Below are 18686 nucleotides of genomic sequence, written 5' to 3'. Positions count from 1 at the left end.
TATATGTATAATATTTATATTATATTATAATAATATTTATATGTTATTACATTATGACACAGGAAGCAGCCAGGCTTCGAAGCAAGTAGTGACCGTTCTGAGATTTCAGGGAATAAGTCATTCCATTCCCTCCAAACCCATTTATTCTACAGAAAAATTCCCTTTTTGCCTTTTCTTTGCCAAACACTCTTCATCCATCCCTTTTCAATATCTTAAATACAGGCTTTTGGAAATGCCTTCCCCAAAGCTGAAGATCTGAAGGTTTAGAAGATAACATTGCAATCTCCCATATAAAAAAAATCATAGAGTAGCATCTTCCAAAAATAAATAAATATTCCAACGACTGGCCAATGGCAACATTCTAATCAAGGTGGCCAATTGAAGAAAATTATTATTACAATTGAATCATTCACACCTGCCTCCAACAGACAATAATTCTTTCTTTCTCCCACCCTGGACATCATTCCACAGATATATATAAACCCCACTTGCCTAGTTTCCAACAGACTTCACAACCTCTGAGGATGCCTGCCATAGATGGGGGCGAAACGTCAGGAGAGAATGCCTCTGGAGCATGGCCAGACAGCCCAGAAAACTCACAGCAATAGGAAATTATTTGGAGATGCTTTTCTGAAGACCCCGATAAAGAGAAGGTTGGGAAAAGGTAAAGTAAAATAGGGTTGTTGTGTGTTTTCCAGTCTCTCCTGACTGCTTCTGGAACATGGCCATGCAGCCCGGAAAACACACAGCAACCCTGTGATTCCAGCCATGAAAGCCTTCGACAACACATTAAAGTAAAATACTCTGTATTTGGCGAGGCGGGCAAGCCACAGGTTTCCCAGAGAGAGAGTTTTGCCTCAAAGAAAAGCCAGAGGAAATTACAATTTTCAGAGAGCAAGCTGTGGCTTTCTTTTATGCAATTAAATCAGATTTAATGGTCGTTTTTAAGGCTTAGATAAATAGGGAGATAATAGTGTACAGCCTATAAAATACTATTGTTGTTGTTGTTGTTGTTACTATATCTAGGCTATAATATCTACCCATCTCTCCCTTCATGCGCCATCTCCACGCGAGGTTTTCTGTGGAGGCCGGAGTGGAAAAAAAATCGAGATTTATCGATTATGGTGATTTTAAAAATAATATTTTTAAATAATATTTTTAAAAGGTTGTTTGTGAATGAATTAATAAAAAAAAATCGGTGGGGGACAGACCTTTATTTCTCTCTCTCCGTTTGCTTCTCGGCCCCAAAAAGGATGCAATCCAAGAGCCGCCTTCTAAGAGGAGTTTTTACGCACACGAGCAAAAGAAAGGTTTCTTTCCAGGAGACTTTGCGCCTTGGAAACGAGGCCAAAGCGGGGTCAGATCGGTTTCAAACCCTTTCCCCGACCTTCTAGGTGGAGACAGGCCTTTGTTTTAGTTTCTCCCCTTTTTCCTTGTCGTAAGAAATGGGATCCAAAAGGAGCCGCACCCTGAGACAGCTTTTACGCACGAGCAAAAGGAGGTTTTCTAGGGGACTTTGCAAGGCTTTCCAAGGGGCTAAACGCTCTGGAGATGGGGCAAAAGGGGGTCGGATCGGTTTCAAACCCTTTCTTCAACCGTCTGGATGGGGACTGGCTTTTGTTTCCCGTTCTCCCCCTTTTCCTTGTCGTAAGAAATGGGATCCAAAGGGAGCCGCACCCTGAGACAGCTTTTACGCACGAGCAAAACAAAGCTTTCCCAGGGGATTTGCAAGGCTTTCCAAGGGACTTTGTGCCTTGGAAATGAGGCAAAAACGGGGTCGGATCGGTTTCAAACTTTTTCCCCCAACCTTCTAGAGAGAGACAGATATTTATTTTAATTTCTCCCCCTTTTCCTTGTCGTAAGAAATGGGATCCAGAGGGGACCGCATCCAGCGCGCGGTTCCCGAGTCAGCTTTTACGCACGAGGAAAGGGTGGATTTCTAAGGGTTGTTTTTTAACCATAGAAATAGGACAAAAGGGGATCGGATCGGTTTGAAACCCTTTCCCCAACCTTTTACATGGAGACAGGCTTTTGTTTTAATTTCTCACCCTTTTCTTTATCGTAAGAAATGGGATCCAAAAGGAGCCGCATCCTAAGATAGCTTTTACGCACGAGCAAAAGATTCTGCAAGGCTTTCCAAGAGACTTAGCAAGGCTTTCCAAGGGACTTGACGCTCTGAAAATGGGACAAAAGGGGGTCGGATCGATTTCAAACCCTTTCCTCAACCTTCTAGATGGAGACAGGCCTTTATTTCGCTTTCTCCTCCTTTTCCTTGTCGTAAGAAATGGGATCCAAAAGGAGCCGGAACCTAAACTAGCTTTTACGCACGAGCAAAACAGGGGCTTCCAGGGGATTCTGCAAGGCTTTCCATGAGACTTTGCAAAGCTTTCCAAGGGACTAAACGCTCTGAAAATGGGACAAAAGGGGGTCGGGGTCGGATCGGTTTCAAACCCTTTCCTCAACCTTCTAGATGGAGACAGGCCTTTGTTTCTCTTTCTCCCCCTTTTCCTTGTCGTAAGAAATGGGATCCAAAAGGAGCCAGTTTTTACGCACGAGCAAAAGGAGGCTTTCCAGGGGACTTTGCGTGGCTTTTCAAGATGACTTTGCAAGGCTTTCCAAAGGACTAAACGCTCTGGAAATTTGGCACAAGGGGGTCGGATCGGTTTCAAACCCGTTCCCCAACCTTCTAGATGGGGACAGGCCTCTGTTTCTCTTTCTCACCCTTTTCCTTGTCGTAAGAAATGGGATCCATAAGGAGCCGCATTCTAAGCCAGTTTTTACGCACGAGCAAAACAAAGCTTTCTAAAGGACTTTTACGCACACGAGCAAAAGAAAGGCTTCTTTCCAAAAGACTTTGCGCCTTGGAAACGAGGCCAAAGCGAGGTCGGATTGGTTCCAAACTCCTTTCCTAACCTTCCTCTTTATATTCAGGGTTTAGATCGAGTCTCCTCTAGAGTAAATTCCCCCAAAGGCGCCTATTTTGGGGCCCTTTTAAACCTCAAAGCAGTGCTCTTCTCCCTTATCTTTGAACGGAGGAGGGGAGTCTCCAAGAGACCACATTTCCCTTTATATTTAAGCTCCGAAAATAGAATTTTAAAAAAGAAAATAAAAAACACCGAGTGAAGCCAAGGAAGGGAAAATAATCTTGTTTGCAATTGCCTGCAATTTTTTTTTTGTTCTTGAAGGAGAAAAGCAAATCGCTTCGCCATCGGTTTGGCGAAGGAATACTCCTTTTACATCTACAAAGAGAGAAAAATTATATTCTTGCTTTCCAATGACCTTTGCATAATAATCTTTAGTTTGGGGCAGATTTTTTTTTTTTTGAGAAATGGCATTTGGATGAAATTGTGCTTAGAAACAGAGCTAGGAAATGGATGTGCTAAACTCTTTCTCTTTGAGGTGCCAGGCTTATTTTTAAAAATAACGTATTATTTTAAAATATTATAGATATACACACACACATATATATTATACATTTATATTTATATTATACATTTTATTGATTAGCCCTTAGGCCATATCACAATACCAAACCAAACAACAAAGCTTGATAACACTTGATTACACCCTATGCAGTAAGTTAAAATAAAACACTTATAATAATACAGTAAATAGATATGATAAATATGCTTTTCAAATTGCCAACTATCTAAAATGCAAATGGCCAAACATTTAAGGGATGTATTCACTGGAGCTAGATTTGATCAGCTGGAGACAATGGTCAGCTATGGGAGATTTAACAGCATCCCTTATAATGAACGGATTTGTATCCTGAAATTGTGGATATATATATATATAGCACACAAATGATTTGATTGTAAATTGTACCCGAAGGTGAGAGACTTGTGCCTTGGTCCATATATCAAATGGACAATGTATTGAGAATCTCACATCAGAACAACAGATTTGATGTGTGGCCAAGACCAAAAAGTCACATATAAAAGAGCTCTGTATTTAAGCAAAACAATACTATTGAGAACCATATAAGTGGGGCTGATGGGGGTAAATTGTAGGGGTGATAAGGAAATATAATGTATATATTTAGGTATATATATACACACACACAGATTAAACAGATAATATATATATGTTATTTTTTGGGTATATATATGGGTGTGTGTGTGCAGACAACAGATAATATATATATGTTACTTTTTGGACATATATATACACACTGACACACACACACATATATATATGCAGACAACAGAAAACATATATATGTTACTTTTTGGGTATATATATATATATATGTATGTATGTGTGTTCAGACAACATATATATACCCATAATAATAATAATAATAATAATAATAATATATACCCAAAAAGTAACATATATATATTATTTGTTGTTTGCACACACACATATATACCCAAAAGTTTATATGTGTGTGTGTGTGCGTGTGTGTATAATACTATTTGTTATCTGCACACACACACACATATATATACCCAAAAAGTAACATATATATATTATCTGTTGTCTGCATATATATATATACCCAACAAGTAACACACACATATATATTATCTGTTGTTTGCATATATATATATACCCAAAAAGTAACATATAAATACTATTTGTTTTCTGCACACACACATATATATACCCAAAAAGTAACACACACACATATATATAAAACAGATAATATATGTGTTAATTTTTGGGTATATATATATGCAGACAACAGATAATATATATGTGTGTTACTTTTTGGGTATATATGTGTGTGTGCAGATAACAAATAGTAATATATATTATATACTGTTTGCTGTGTTCAAATTGTTGTATGATGTCTCTGACAATTGACTGTTTTGTACACATGTTGAAGGAGATAGAGCACTATATAAATAAAGTTTTATTATTATATATTCTATTATAAAGAGAAAAATGTAAGAATATGGAATTATTAGAGAGAAACCAGCTTTGACAAAGCATCCCTGAAGTTTAACCCACATCTATCTATCTATCTATCTATCTATCTATCTATCTATCTATCTATCTATCTATCTATCTATCTATCTATCTATCTATCTATCTCTATCTGGGTTGTATGGCCAGGTTCCAGAAGCATTCTCTCCTGATGTTTCGCCTGCATCTATGGCAGGCATCCTCAGAGGTTGTGAGGTCTGTTGGAAACTAGGCAAGTGGGGTCCAGATTTTGATTCATATTGGTTGGTTTTTATTAAATATGTTTTAGAGAGTGAAAAGGGAAAACAATACAGCCTTGTTGGTCAGGAATGTTCGGATATGACTTTTGTTTACTCATACATTTATGGCAAAGGAAATATGATCCTTGTTCAGGCCTGGTGGTGAGGTTATTTGTTTGCCAAATGTGCATTGTTTTGTGTTCTGTTTACACTGTAAGCTGTTAATATATGCAAATAAAATACTGGTTGAATCATATATTCATCATGGCAAAGGAAATGATCCCTGTTCAGGCCTGGATGGTGGGGTTATATGTTTGCAAAATGTGCATTGTTTTGTGTTCTGTTTACACTCTAGGCTGTTAATATATGCAAACAAAAATTATATTAATACAAAATAAATAGTTTGGATGAGTGCAGAACCACACAAAATATGAAGAGAAAAATAGAAGGATATGGAATTATTAGAGAGGAGAGAGAAACCAGCCTTGACAAAGCAGCCTTGAAGTGTACGCCAAATCTATCTATCTATCTATCTATCTATCTACAGTATATATCTCTCTGGCTCTCTATCGCTCTATTTATCTCTCTCTCTCTTTATCTATCTATCTATCTCTCTGTGTGTCTCTCTATCGCTCTATTTATCTCTCTCTCTCTCTCTCTCTATCTATCTATCTACAGTATATTTCTGTCTGTCTCTCTGTCTCTCTATCTATCTATCTCTCTGTCTCTCTATCGCTCTATTTATCTCTATATCTATCTATCTATCTATCTATCTATCTATCTATCTATCTATCTACAGTATAACTCTCTCTGGCTCTCTATCGCTCTATTTATCTCTCTCTCTCTCTCCAGTATATTTCTGTCTCTCTGTCTTTCTGTCTCTCTATCTATCTCTCTCTGTGTGTCTCTATCGCTCTATTTATCTCTCTATTTCTCTATCTCTCTATCTATATCTATCTGTCTATCTATCTATCTATCTGTCTGTCTGTCTGTCTGTGTCTATCTACCTATCTATATCTCTATCGCTCCATTTATCTCTCTATATCTCTCTTTATCTATCTATCTATCTATCTATCTATCTATCTATCTATCTATCTATCTATCTACAACATCTATCTATCTATTTATATCTCTCTGGCTCTCTCTCCATCTCTCTATCTATATCTCTATATCTCTCTTTATCTCTCTATCTCTCTATCTCTCTCTCTCTCTCTATCTACAATTCTCTCTCTCTCTCTCTCTCTCTCTATCTATCTATCTATCTCTCTGTGTGTCTCTATCGCTCTATTTATCTCTCTATTTCTCTGTCTCTCTATCTATATCCCTCTATCTGTCTGTCTGTCTATCTATCTATCTATCTATCTATCTATCTATCTATCTATCTATCTATCTATCTATATCTCTCTGTCTATCACTCTATTTATCTCTCTATATCTCTCTTTATCTATCTATCTATCTATCTATCTATCTATCTATCTATAATATCTATCTATCTATCTACAATATCTATCTATCTATCTATCTATCTATCTATCTATATCTCTCTGGCTCTCTCTCCATCTCTCTATCTATATCTCTCTCTATATCTTTATCTCTCTCTCTATCTATCTATCTACAATTCTCTCTCTCTCTCTCTATCTATCTATCTATCTATCTACAGTATATTTCTGTCTATCTATCTATCTATCTATCTATCTATCTATCTATCTATATCTCTCTCTGTCTATCGCTCTATTTATCTCTCTTTATCTATCTTTATCTATTTATCTCTCTGTATCTCTATCTATCTATCTATCTATCTATCTATCTATCTATCTATCTATCTATCTATATCTCTCTGGCTCTCTATCTATCTCTCTTTCGCTCCCTCTCTCCATCTCTCTATCTATATCTCTCTCTATATCTCTCTTTATCTCTCTCTCTATCTATCTATCTATCTATCTATCTATCTATCTATCTATCTACAATATCTCTCTCTCTCTATCTCTCTATCTCTCTATCTATCTATCTATCTACAATATCTATCTATCTATCCATATCTCTCTCTATATCTCTCTTTATCTCTCTATCTATCTATCTATCTATCTATCTATCTATCTATCTATCTATCTATATCTCTCTCTGGCTCTCTATCACTCTATCGCTCAGTCTCTCCATCCCTCCATCTCTCTCTATATCTCTCTATATAACTCTCTTTATCTCTCTTATCTATCTATCTATCTATCTACAGCATATCTGTCTGTCTGTCTGTCTGTCTGTCTGTCTGTCTGTCTCTCTCTCTCTATCTATCTATATCTCTCTGTGGCTCTCTATCTCTTTATCTCTCTCTATCTATCTATCTCTCTATCAACTCTCTCTCTCTCTATCTATCTATCTATATCTCTATCTTTCCTTTTTATTCCTGGGAAAAAGGAAGCAAGCAGGTAGCCTTTGATCCTCCAGAATAAATTATAATCAAAGTAATAAATAATAGATGGTCATTTTTGACTGTATCATAAAGAAACGGGGAGCAAGTTTGTTTGCTTCTCTTTGGCCCATTTGTTTGGCTGGCATTTCATTATCCTCAGCTGGCGACTATGTTATATTTTTTCCCCTCCTCTTTTTTCCTGGTCCTTGCCTTTCCCCTCCTTCTTCCCCAAGAAAAAGATTAAATGTCCATAATGCAATTTCCATGCTGTTAAAAGGGCCTTTGATTGCATTAAAGGCGTGTTCATTTCCTCGCGGGGTGAACGATGGGGGCTGGCCATCTTTCTTGCCCAGTTTTTGTTCCTGTCCACAGACAGAAAGCATAAAGGACGAGGCCGGGGGTAAAAAACAGGAAACTTCCTCTATTTCATATGTATGCATTTATTATTATTTTTCCCTCCCAAGAGCCTTGTGTGTCTCTTAATGGTTGGGAAATGTATGCAGCTGGTAGGCCCAGCGCCTGTGCCAAATCGGAGATTGATCAATACACGACAATTAATCAACCCAATGGTGTTTTAAACTCTATCCAAGGGAGGTTAAGGACAGAAATATGTGTGTGTGTGTATGTGTATGTGTGTGTATGTGTATATATATAAATGTAATGTGTGTAATTCCCACGGAGTAAACAACAAAACCACTGGACCAAATCACATCAAATTTGGCCACAAAAGACATAGTCATCCAATCTATATCTATATATATAAAAGGATAATGAAATTTCAGCCTAGGACAAAACAACAAAACTACACATCCCAGAAATACTAAACTTGGCAGCACAACCCCTCATCCATGCCTCATACAACAAAAAGAAAAGAAAAATGAAGTCCTAATTAGAGGGAGAGGAAGAATTGCTTTCATCCAATTGCTGCCAGTTAGAAGGCTAAGCTCCGCCCACTTGGTCTCTTAGCAACCCACTCACCCCAGGGGACAGGCAGAGTTAGGCCTCACTTAGGCCTCTTCCACACTACCTATAAAATACAGATTATCTGATTTCCCATACCACCATACTTCGCCACAGCAACGCGTGGCCGGGCACAGCTAGTCTATATATATAAATGAGTGATGGCATCACGGCAACCAACAAAACAACAAAACTACAGGCCCCCCAACCTCGAAATTTGACAACACAACCCATCATCCACGCCTCTAGGTTGATACAACAAAAAGAAAAGAAAAGTAAAGTCCTAATTAGAGGGAAAGGAATAATTGTTTTTATCCAGTTGCTGCCAGTTAGAGGACTAGTCTCTGCCCACTTGGTCTCCTAGCAACCCACTCAGCCCAGGGGACAGGCCGAGTTAGGCCTCACTTAGGCCTCTTCCACAGATTATCTAATTTGCACTGGATTATATGGCAGTGTAGACTCAAGGCCCTTCCACACAGCTATATAACCCATTTATAATGGACTTAATGTCAGGGGAAAACCTTTACCTTTTACCTTAACTACCACCAATTCCTCAATACTTTATTTCCCATACCACCATACTTCGCTACAGCAACGTGTGGCCAGGCACAGCTAGTATATCTATATATATAAAAGGGTAATGGGATCACGGCACCGGACAAAACAACTAAACTAAACACCCCACAACCTTGAAAATTGACAGCACAACCTCTCATCCACGCCTCTACGTTCATATAACAAAAAGAAAAAAAAAATTAAGTCCTAGCCACAGCAATGCGTGGCCGGGCACAGCTAGTGTGTGTGTGTGTGTGTGTGTGTGTGTGTGTGTGTATATATATACACACACACACACACACACACACACTAGCTGTGCCCGGCCACGTGTTGCTGTGGCGTCGTCCTAAGTGGGTTTTGTTTGTGGAGGCAAGTATGAATGTTGTAATTAGTCACCTTGATTAGCATTGAATGAGCTTGTAGCTTCAAAGCATGGTTGTTTCCTTTCTGGGGGAATCCTTTGTTGGGAGGTGTTACCTGGCTCTGGTTGTTTCCTGTTTGGAATACCCTTATTTTCAGAGTGTTGCTCTTTATTTACTGTCCAGATTGTAGAGTTTTTTTAATGCTGGCTATCAGATTTTATTCATTTTGATGGGTCTCAGGAACCCAACAACAACAACAACAAGACTCCTTTGTTGGGAGTTGTTAGCTGGCTCTGGTTGTTTCCTGTCTGGAATATGTCTAGCTGTGCTCAGACACGCGTTGAAGCCCCACCCACCTGGCTAATGTCACCAAATTTCCCAGGGGGCCTCTGTGCATGCGTGGTTTGTAATGTTTGATTTTGGGGTTTTTCTGTAATTTAGACCTAATTTTATAGGGGTTTTTTATGGAAAGACATCGATTGGATGACTATGTCTTTTGTGGCCAAATTTGGTGTGATTTGGTCCAGTGGTTTTGTTGTTTACTCCATGGGAATTATGCACATTACACACACACACACACACATATATATATTCCCAATTGATGTGACAAGTGCATACAAAGAGTCATGAAGGAGCCGCCTCTCATTGCCTAGTGTTTCCAAATTGGGTTCAATCGGAAAAAAGAAAATAATTCTGATCCAAGGCCTCGACTACACACATATACCTGTATAGATATCTATCTGTCTATCTATCTATCCACCCTATGGATACTTGTCTAACTGTATGCACAAACATACACACACACACACACACATATATGCACACACACATACACATATACCTATCTATCTATGGATATTTGTCTGTCTGTCTGTCTGTCTATCTATCTATCTATCTATCTATTTATCTGTCCATCCATCCATCCTATGGATACTTCTCTAACTATATGCACAAACACACACACACACACACACACACACCTGTACAGTATATCTATCTATGGATATTTGTTTGTCTGTCTGTCTATCTGTCTATCTATCTATCTATCTATCTATTTATCTATCCACCCTTTGGATACTTGTCTAACTGTATGCACAAACATACACACACACACAGAGATATATGCGCACACACATATACCTATCTATCTATGGATATCTGTCTGTCTGTCTGTCTATCTATCTATCTATCTATCTATCTATCTATCTATCTATCCATCCATCCATCCATCCTATGGATACTTGTCTAACTATATGCACAAACACACACACACACACACCTGTACAGTATATCTATCTATGGATATCTGTCTGTCTGTCTGTCTGTCTGCCTGTCTATCCATCTATCTATCTATCTATCTATCTATCTATCTATCTATCTATCTATCTATTTATCTATCTATTTACTTATCTATCCATCCCATGGATCCTTGTCTAACTATATGCACAAACACACACACATATATATGGAGATGTAGATGTAGACACACACACAAACATATGCATATAGATACATGAACTTGTATAATGCACAAGAAATTCAGGGTCTAACTGGGTTTCATATCTTGACAGTGTCACTGTGATTTTGAAATAATAATAACAATAATAATAATAATAATAAAGATCTCAGCCGGCATTTGAAAACAATAGGCATTGACCAAATTACAATCTGCCAACTGCAAAAGGCCACCCTACTGGGATCTGCGCGCATCTTCCGAAAATACACCACACAGTCCTAGACACTTGGGAAGTGTTCGACTTATGATTTTGTGAAACAAAATCCAGCATATCTATCTTGTTTGCTGTGTCATACAATAAAATAATAATAATAATAATAATAATAATAATAATAATAATAATAATAGATAATCGACCTCCTGGCTCCCAAAGCAGTCGGTTTGAGGAAAAGGTTTGCAACAAGGCTCCCAAACTCCCCTTCTTTCAGGACCCAAGAAGATGGACAGCTCCTCCTGAATTTAAAGGGAAAGGAGCTTGTTCTTCCCTTTTCTATGGGAACATTTGAAGGGGTTCTCTTCCTTTGTTTATGTATAATCATTTTAAGGACTGAAGTGTCCTCAGGATTTAGGAATCTGCCTTCTGCTCTTAATTTACTCCAGTTCCAGGATCTCTCTCTATATATACAAATAGATAGATAGATAGTAAAGGTAAAGGTTTTCCCCTGACATTAAGTCCAGTCGTGTCTCCATTTCTAAGCCGAAGAGCCGGCGTTGTCCGCAGACACCTCCAAGGTCATGTGGCCACTGGCATGACTGCAAGGAGCGCTGTTACCTTCTCGCCGGAGCGGTACCTATTGATCTACTCACATTTGCATGTTTTCACAGTGCTAGGTTGGCAGAAGCTGGAGCTAACGGTGGGCACTCACTCTGCTCCCCAGATTCGAACCTGCGACCTTTCGGTCCACAAGTTCAGCAGCTCAGTGCTTTAACACACTGTGCCACCAAGGGCTCCAGATAGATAAATATATATATATATATATTATTTATTGATCTCCTTTGTTTATCTAGTTATCTTTCTATCTATCTCTATTTTCTGTCAGCTATCTATCACCCATCAATAATCTTCTATCTATCATCGATCTATCTATCTATCTATCTATCTATCTATCTATCTATCTATCTATCATTTATCAATCTATTTGTTAGCTATCTAGCCATCTATCTCTCATCTATCTATTATCTATCAATCTATCTCCTATCAATCATCTATCCATCTATCTATCTATCAAATCTGTCATCTGTCTATTTATCAATCTATCATCCATGTATCTATTTTTCTATCATATATCTCTATTTTCTATCAGCTATTACCAATCTATCATCTTCTATCTATCATTGATCTATCTGTATCTATCTATCATCTATCTATCATCTGTCTATCTATGTATCTATCTTCTATCTATCATCGATCTATCTGTATCTATCTATCTATCTATCTATCTATCTATCTATCTATCTATCTATCTATTTATCATCTATCCATCCATCTATCTATGTGTCTATCATCTATCTATCATCTATCCATTTATTATCTATATATCTATCAAATCTATAATTATCAATCTATTTATCTGCCTATCTATCTGGGTTGCTGTGAGTTTTCCAGACTGACTGGCCATGTTCCAGAAGCATTCTCTACTGATGTTTTGCCCATACCTATGGCAGGCATCCTCAGAGGTTGTAAGGTCTGTTGGAAATGAGGCAAGTGGGGTTTATAGATTTGTGGAATGATGTTCAGGGTGGGAGAAAGAACTCTTGCCTGTTGGAGGCAAGTGGAAATGTTGCACTTGGCCAGCTTGATTAGCACTGAATGGCCTTGCAGCTTCAAAGCCTGGCTGCTTCCTGCCTGGATGTGGAACAATGGCTTCAAACTACAGGAAAGGAGACTCCACCTGAACATCAGGAAGAATTTCCTGACTGAGAGAGAGCTGTTCAGCGGTGGAACTCTCTGCCACAGAGTGTGGTGGAGGCTCCTTCTTTGGAAGCTTTTGAGCAGAGGCTGGATGGCCATCTGTCGGGGGTGCTTTGAATGTGATTTCCTGCTTCTTGGCAGAATGGGGTTGGACTGGATGGCCCATGAGGTCTCTTCTAACTCTATGACTCTATGATCTGGAACTCAAGGCGATTGAGAATGACACCCCAAAATCCCAGCTGTGGATTACCGTGCTTGTTATATCTATATATATAAAAGGGTAATGAAATTTCGGCCTAGGACAAAACAACAAAACTACACATCCCAGAAACACTAAACTTGGCAGCACAACCCCTCATCCATGCCTCTACGTTCATACAACAAAAAGAAAAGAAAAATAAAGTCCTAATTAGAGGGAGAAGAATAATTGTTTTTATCCAATTGCTGCCAGTTAGGAGGCTAAGCTCCGCCCAATTCGTCTCCTAGCAACCCACTCAGCCTAGGGGACAGGCAGAGTTAGGCCTCACTTAGGCCTCTTCCACACTGCCTATCAAATACAGATTATCCGATTTTAACTGGATTATATGGCAGTCTAGACTCAAGGCTCTTCCACACAGCTATATTACCCATTTATAATCTTATATTATTTGCTTTGAACTGGATTATCTTGACTCCACACTGCCATATAATCCACTTCAGTGTGCATTTTATACAGCTGTGTAGAAGGGGCCTCATATAATCCAGTTCTAAGCAGAAAATATAAGATTATAAATATACAGTAGAGTCTCATTTAGCCAACATAAACAGGCTGGCAGAAGGTTGGATAAGTGAATATGTTGGATAATAAGAAGGGATTCAACTACCACCAATTCCTCAATACTATATTTCCCATACCACCATACTTTGCCACAGCAACACGTGGCTGGGCATAGCTAGTTTCTCTATAAAATGCTCAATAAATTGTGCCTCTGTCAGAGCTTTGAACGGACACAAGATCTTATCCGTGTCTGGCATTTTCCATAGCTGTGTCATATTATCTTATTATTATTTGTTTGTTTTGGGATTTCTTCATTTTGCTGCCATTCCCTGGGATTTGGATCTGTGACATTGCTGTGTTGCCTTGGAGCACAATACATTTCTGAATATTTGCAAGCTTTAAATATACTCGTAAATATCTTAGGAGTATATGTTTTGTTCTTTCTGGTTTGGATTCAAAACCCCTGCAATTTTGCTCCGCCGTCTCATTGATTTCATCGGGTCGACATAAATCATTTAAATATCCATCTGTTAGGCGATTTAATTTAAAAATCTAACCTCCTCCAAAAAATAAAATAAATTATATATGCAAAATGTCTTCAAATGCAACCAAAACCTTGATGCATTTTGTTTCTGTGACTCGGATACAGAGAGCTAACGTATCCATTCCATTTGGAAATGCTGTTCCTGGTTGTTGTAAGAACAATATCCACAGAAACAAAAGGTTGTTGGGAGTATATATTATATATAGCTGTAGACCCTGAAAATATTTTTATAACACTCCAAAAAGGAGCAGCAAGACGACCAATTTTGATTTATAACCGGCCTATATAAGAAGATGGCTCCGAGGCTAGACTATCAAAAGAGGAAAATCCATAGTTTTACAAAAAGAAAGGATCTGTTGTCGGTGACTTTCATGGCCAGAATCACTGAGTTGCTGTGAGATTTCCAGGATGTCTGGCCATGTTCCAGAAGCATTCTCTCCTGACGTTTCACCCGCATCTATGGCAGGCATCCTCAGAGGTTGTGAGGTCTGTTGGAAACTAGGCAAGAGGGGTTTATATATCTGTGGAATAATGTCTAGGGTGGGAGAAATAACTCGTCTCTTTGAGGCATGTTGCCATTGGCCAGCTTGATTAACCCTGAATAGCCTTGCAGCTTCAAAGCCTGGCTATTGAATAGCCTGCTAATCAAACTGACCAATTGCAACATTCACACTTACCTCAAACAAACAAGGATTCTTTCTCCCACCCTGGACATTATTCCACAGAAATATAAACCCCACTTGACTATTTTCCAACAGACCTCACAACCTCTGAGGATGCCTGCCATAGATGTGGACGAAACATCAGGAGAGAATGTTTCTGTAACATATATGTGTCTATGAAGCCTCATGAACTTGAATGCATATAATAATTGTTTTTCTTAATCTGTTTATCCTAATATACTTCTATTATTGATGTACTCTTATGTTTTGTGATTTTAATATATTGTAAGCTGCTCTGGGTCCAGTAACTGAGAAAAGCAGGATATAAATAAAGATTTATTATTATGATTATTATGACACAGCAAACAAGATAGATATGCTGGATTTCGTATCACAAAATCACAAGTCGAACACTTCCCAAGCATTTAGGACTGTGTGATGTATTTTCGGATGATGCGCGCAGATCCCAGTCGGGTGGCCTTTTGTACTTGACAGATCGTGATTTTGTCAACGTCTATTGTTTCCAAATGCCGGCTGAGATCTTTTGGCACAGCACCCAGTGTGCCCATCACCACCGGGACCACCTGCACTGGTTTCTGCCAGAGTCTTTGAAGTTCCATCTTGAGGTCCTGAGAGCGGCTGAGTTTTTCCTGTTGTTTTCTGTCAATGCGACTGTCACCTAGGATGGCGACATCAATGATCCAAACATTTTTCTTTTCCACAACTGTGATGTCTGGTGTGTTGTGTTCCAGAACTTTGTCAGTCTGGATTCGGAAGTCCCACAGTATCTTTGCGTGTTCATCTTCCACAACCTTTGCAGATTTGTGATCCCACCAGTTCTTTACTGCTGGCAGGTAGCATTTGAGGCATAAGTTCCAATGAATCATTTGGGCCACATAGTTGTGTCTCTGTTTGTAGTCTGTCTGTGCGATTTTCTTACAGCAGCTGAGGATATGATCCATGGTTTCGTCGGTTTCCTTGCACAGTCTGCATTTAGGGTCATCAGCTGATTTTTCGATCTTGGCCTGAATTGCCTTTGTCCTGATGTCTTGCTCCTGGGCTGCAAGGATCAGGCCTTCTGTCTCCTTCTTCAGGGTCCCATTTGTGAGCCAGAGACAGGTCTTCTCCTTATCAGCTTTTCCTTCAATTTTGTCAAGGAACTTTCCATGCAATGTTTTGTTGTGCCAGCTGTCAGCTCTAGTTTGTAGTGCGGTTTTCTTGTACTGGTTTTTTATCTGCTGTGTTTTGAGGAGTTTCTGATTTTTGACTTCAATCAAAGCAGGTTCTTCACTTTGCTTTACATATTCTGCCAGGGCATGTTCTTCTTCTTTGACTGTTTGTTTTACTTGTAAGAGTCCTCTGCCCCCTGATCTTCTAGGAAGATATAGCGGGTCAACATCACTGCGAGGGTGCAGTGAATGATGGATGGGCATGAGTTTTCTTGTTTTTCTGTCCAAATTGTCCATAATAATCATAATAATAATCATCATCATCATCATCATCTCTTGAGTGGGATGCAAAGCAGCTCACAATATTAATGACCAAAAATAGAGATATCTTGGAGATGGAACCCATATCTTTCCAAGCAATGTTTTGTTGTGCCAGCTGTCAGCTCTAGTTTGTAGTGCGGTTTTCTTGTACTGATTCTTTGTCTGCTGTGCTTTGAGGAGTTTCTGATTTTTTACTTCAATCAAATATTATTTCAATTAATTATTCAATCAATTATTATTATTATTATTATTATTATTATTATTACCAGACAGCCCACTAAACTCACAGCAACCCAGGTCGCTAAGGGATTGTTTGCAGATATGTCTCATCTGTGACCCTTTCCCTTTCCAACAAATTGAGGATGGAGAAGGAGAAAGGCCTAAATGTAGAGTTTGCATACTCAGATAGTTTCAGAGAGGAAACAAATGCATGAAGGGTTGGTCATTGCCCAATGGAGCCTCCATGTTGAGTAGTAGTCTATCTTAGAAAAGGCAAAGACTTGGGGAAAGCATCCACAAAGATGTCTATGGTATCCGTATTCCTGTTTGTTGGACTGTAAGATGCCAGATAGTCCTTTTGGAAGAAGAAGGTGTATCCCAGGTACCCAACTTTGGAGACAGGAGTGTCAATACCTATTTCCCCAAAGTTCATCCCAAGTGGAACAAGGTCACAGTCAGGGTGCATTGAAATGGTGCCAATGTTTGGATGTTGCGCATTGGATTTTCCAATCCAAGAGTGTACCAAGCGGACCGCACTTGTCCACCAAGGCACACCCGCAAAGATTTTCCTATATATTCTTCCCTCTTTCTTCCTTGCCAGCCTTTTCCGCTGATCCAGGGCCGACTGGGTTAAATCAGGTTGGCTCCTGATTGCGATCTGTCAGGTTTTTTCGGCTGGTGACGTGGGAAAGGCAGTCGGCGCGAAAGGGTTTGGGCTGTGGAATCGATACCAGTGGCTTTGGGCTGAAAAGAAGCAAGCTGGGGAAAGCTCTCTAGAGAGAGAGAGAAAGAGAGAGAGAGAGAGAGAGTGGGGGGAAGAAGGAAGGCATCAGAAAGCCAGAGGAGAGAAAGAGACACACACACAAAGAGAAGGTTAGTCAAAGCTGAGCCTCCTTAGACAAGACTAAATTAAATTGCTGCCTTGAAAAGCTAGAGAGCGAAAGAAAGAGAGCAATCGCATATTGATGCATTTGTCTGGACGGCTACTCATTCCATCCAGTTGGAAGATTCCCAAGGCAGAGAGACTTTGTTTTGTGGCTTTGATGGATATTATAGAATCATATCTAGATGGTTTATCTATCTAAATGTCTATCCGTCGGAGTTTGAATCGGAGTCTGTCTTCCGCAAAAAGGTTTGTACGCTCCTCAAGAACGAAGCAAAGGGCTCATTTTGGGCAGAAGTGTGATGCTTCCGATACTCAAATGATATTAAAGTCTAAGAAAGTGATGCCAAATAGTTATTGGATGCCGAGGCTAGTTGAGGCTAGGATGACAAAATTGTGATGCGGAGGTCTAACCAATTGTTGGATGCTAGGACTGAAAGATCTGTTTGATGCAAAGGTCTGAATTGTTGTCTCCTCCTCTCTCTCTCTCTCCATTCCTGCAGTCCGACACGGCTCCAAAATGCCCGGGAAATACACCATCCGATGCTAGGTAAGTCCCATTTTATTTGTGCATGCTCAGAGGGCTGGGAGGGAGAGGTTTGCACTCAGAGGAAGAAATCCGCTGCCTCCCAAATGCCTTGCATTCAAGGGATTTCACTTCAAATATGCATCCTCCGCCGGGTCAGTTTGGAACAACCTTGTAGCCGTCTCCATCTCGGAGCGGTTTGTTTTGAGGGTGCGAAAGGCGAGATGGCATTTTGGTACATTTTCTGTCCATCATATAGGACTGAAAGACCACATCCCTCTGCCTGAGCTTTAAGAGCTACAGGGGAAAGCTTCCTTTTTTACTGGGATAATTGTTTTATTGCTTTGTTACTGTTATTTGTTTGTTTTATTGGGCCAGGCCCCATGTAAGCCGCCCCGAGTCCCTTCGGGGAGATGGGGTGGGGTATAAAAATTAAATTATTATTATTATTATTATTATTATTATTATTATTATTATTATTATTATTATTATTCAGTCCCATCGCCATCGTGGGGCCTTTTCAATGTGAGCTCCCAATCTGTGGAACTCCCTTCCCTCTTGGTCCCTTCTTTGCTTTGCCTTTTGGATACACATTTGCTTTTAGACATGCCAAAGAGTAAACACAATTATACGCAATTTCAAATTCAACCCTCAAATCCTGGGTACACTTATTCATTGGGTAATGTACCTTACCTCTTATGTATTTTATTGCTGATATGTTTAGATTGTTTATATTTTGA

This window comes from Anolis carolinensis, unplaced genomic scaffold (assembly GCF_035594765.1).
Source record: "Anolis carolinensis isolate JA03-04 unplaced genomic scaffold, rAnoCar3.1.pri scaffold_14, whole genome shotgun sequence".
Taxonomy (NCBI): domain Eukaryota; kingdom Metazoa; phylum Chordata; class Lepidosauria; order Squamata; family Dactyloidae; genus Anolis; species Anolis carolinensis.
Note: the sequence above shows the minus strand (reverse complement) of the source record.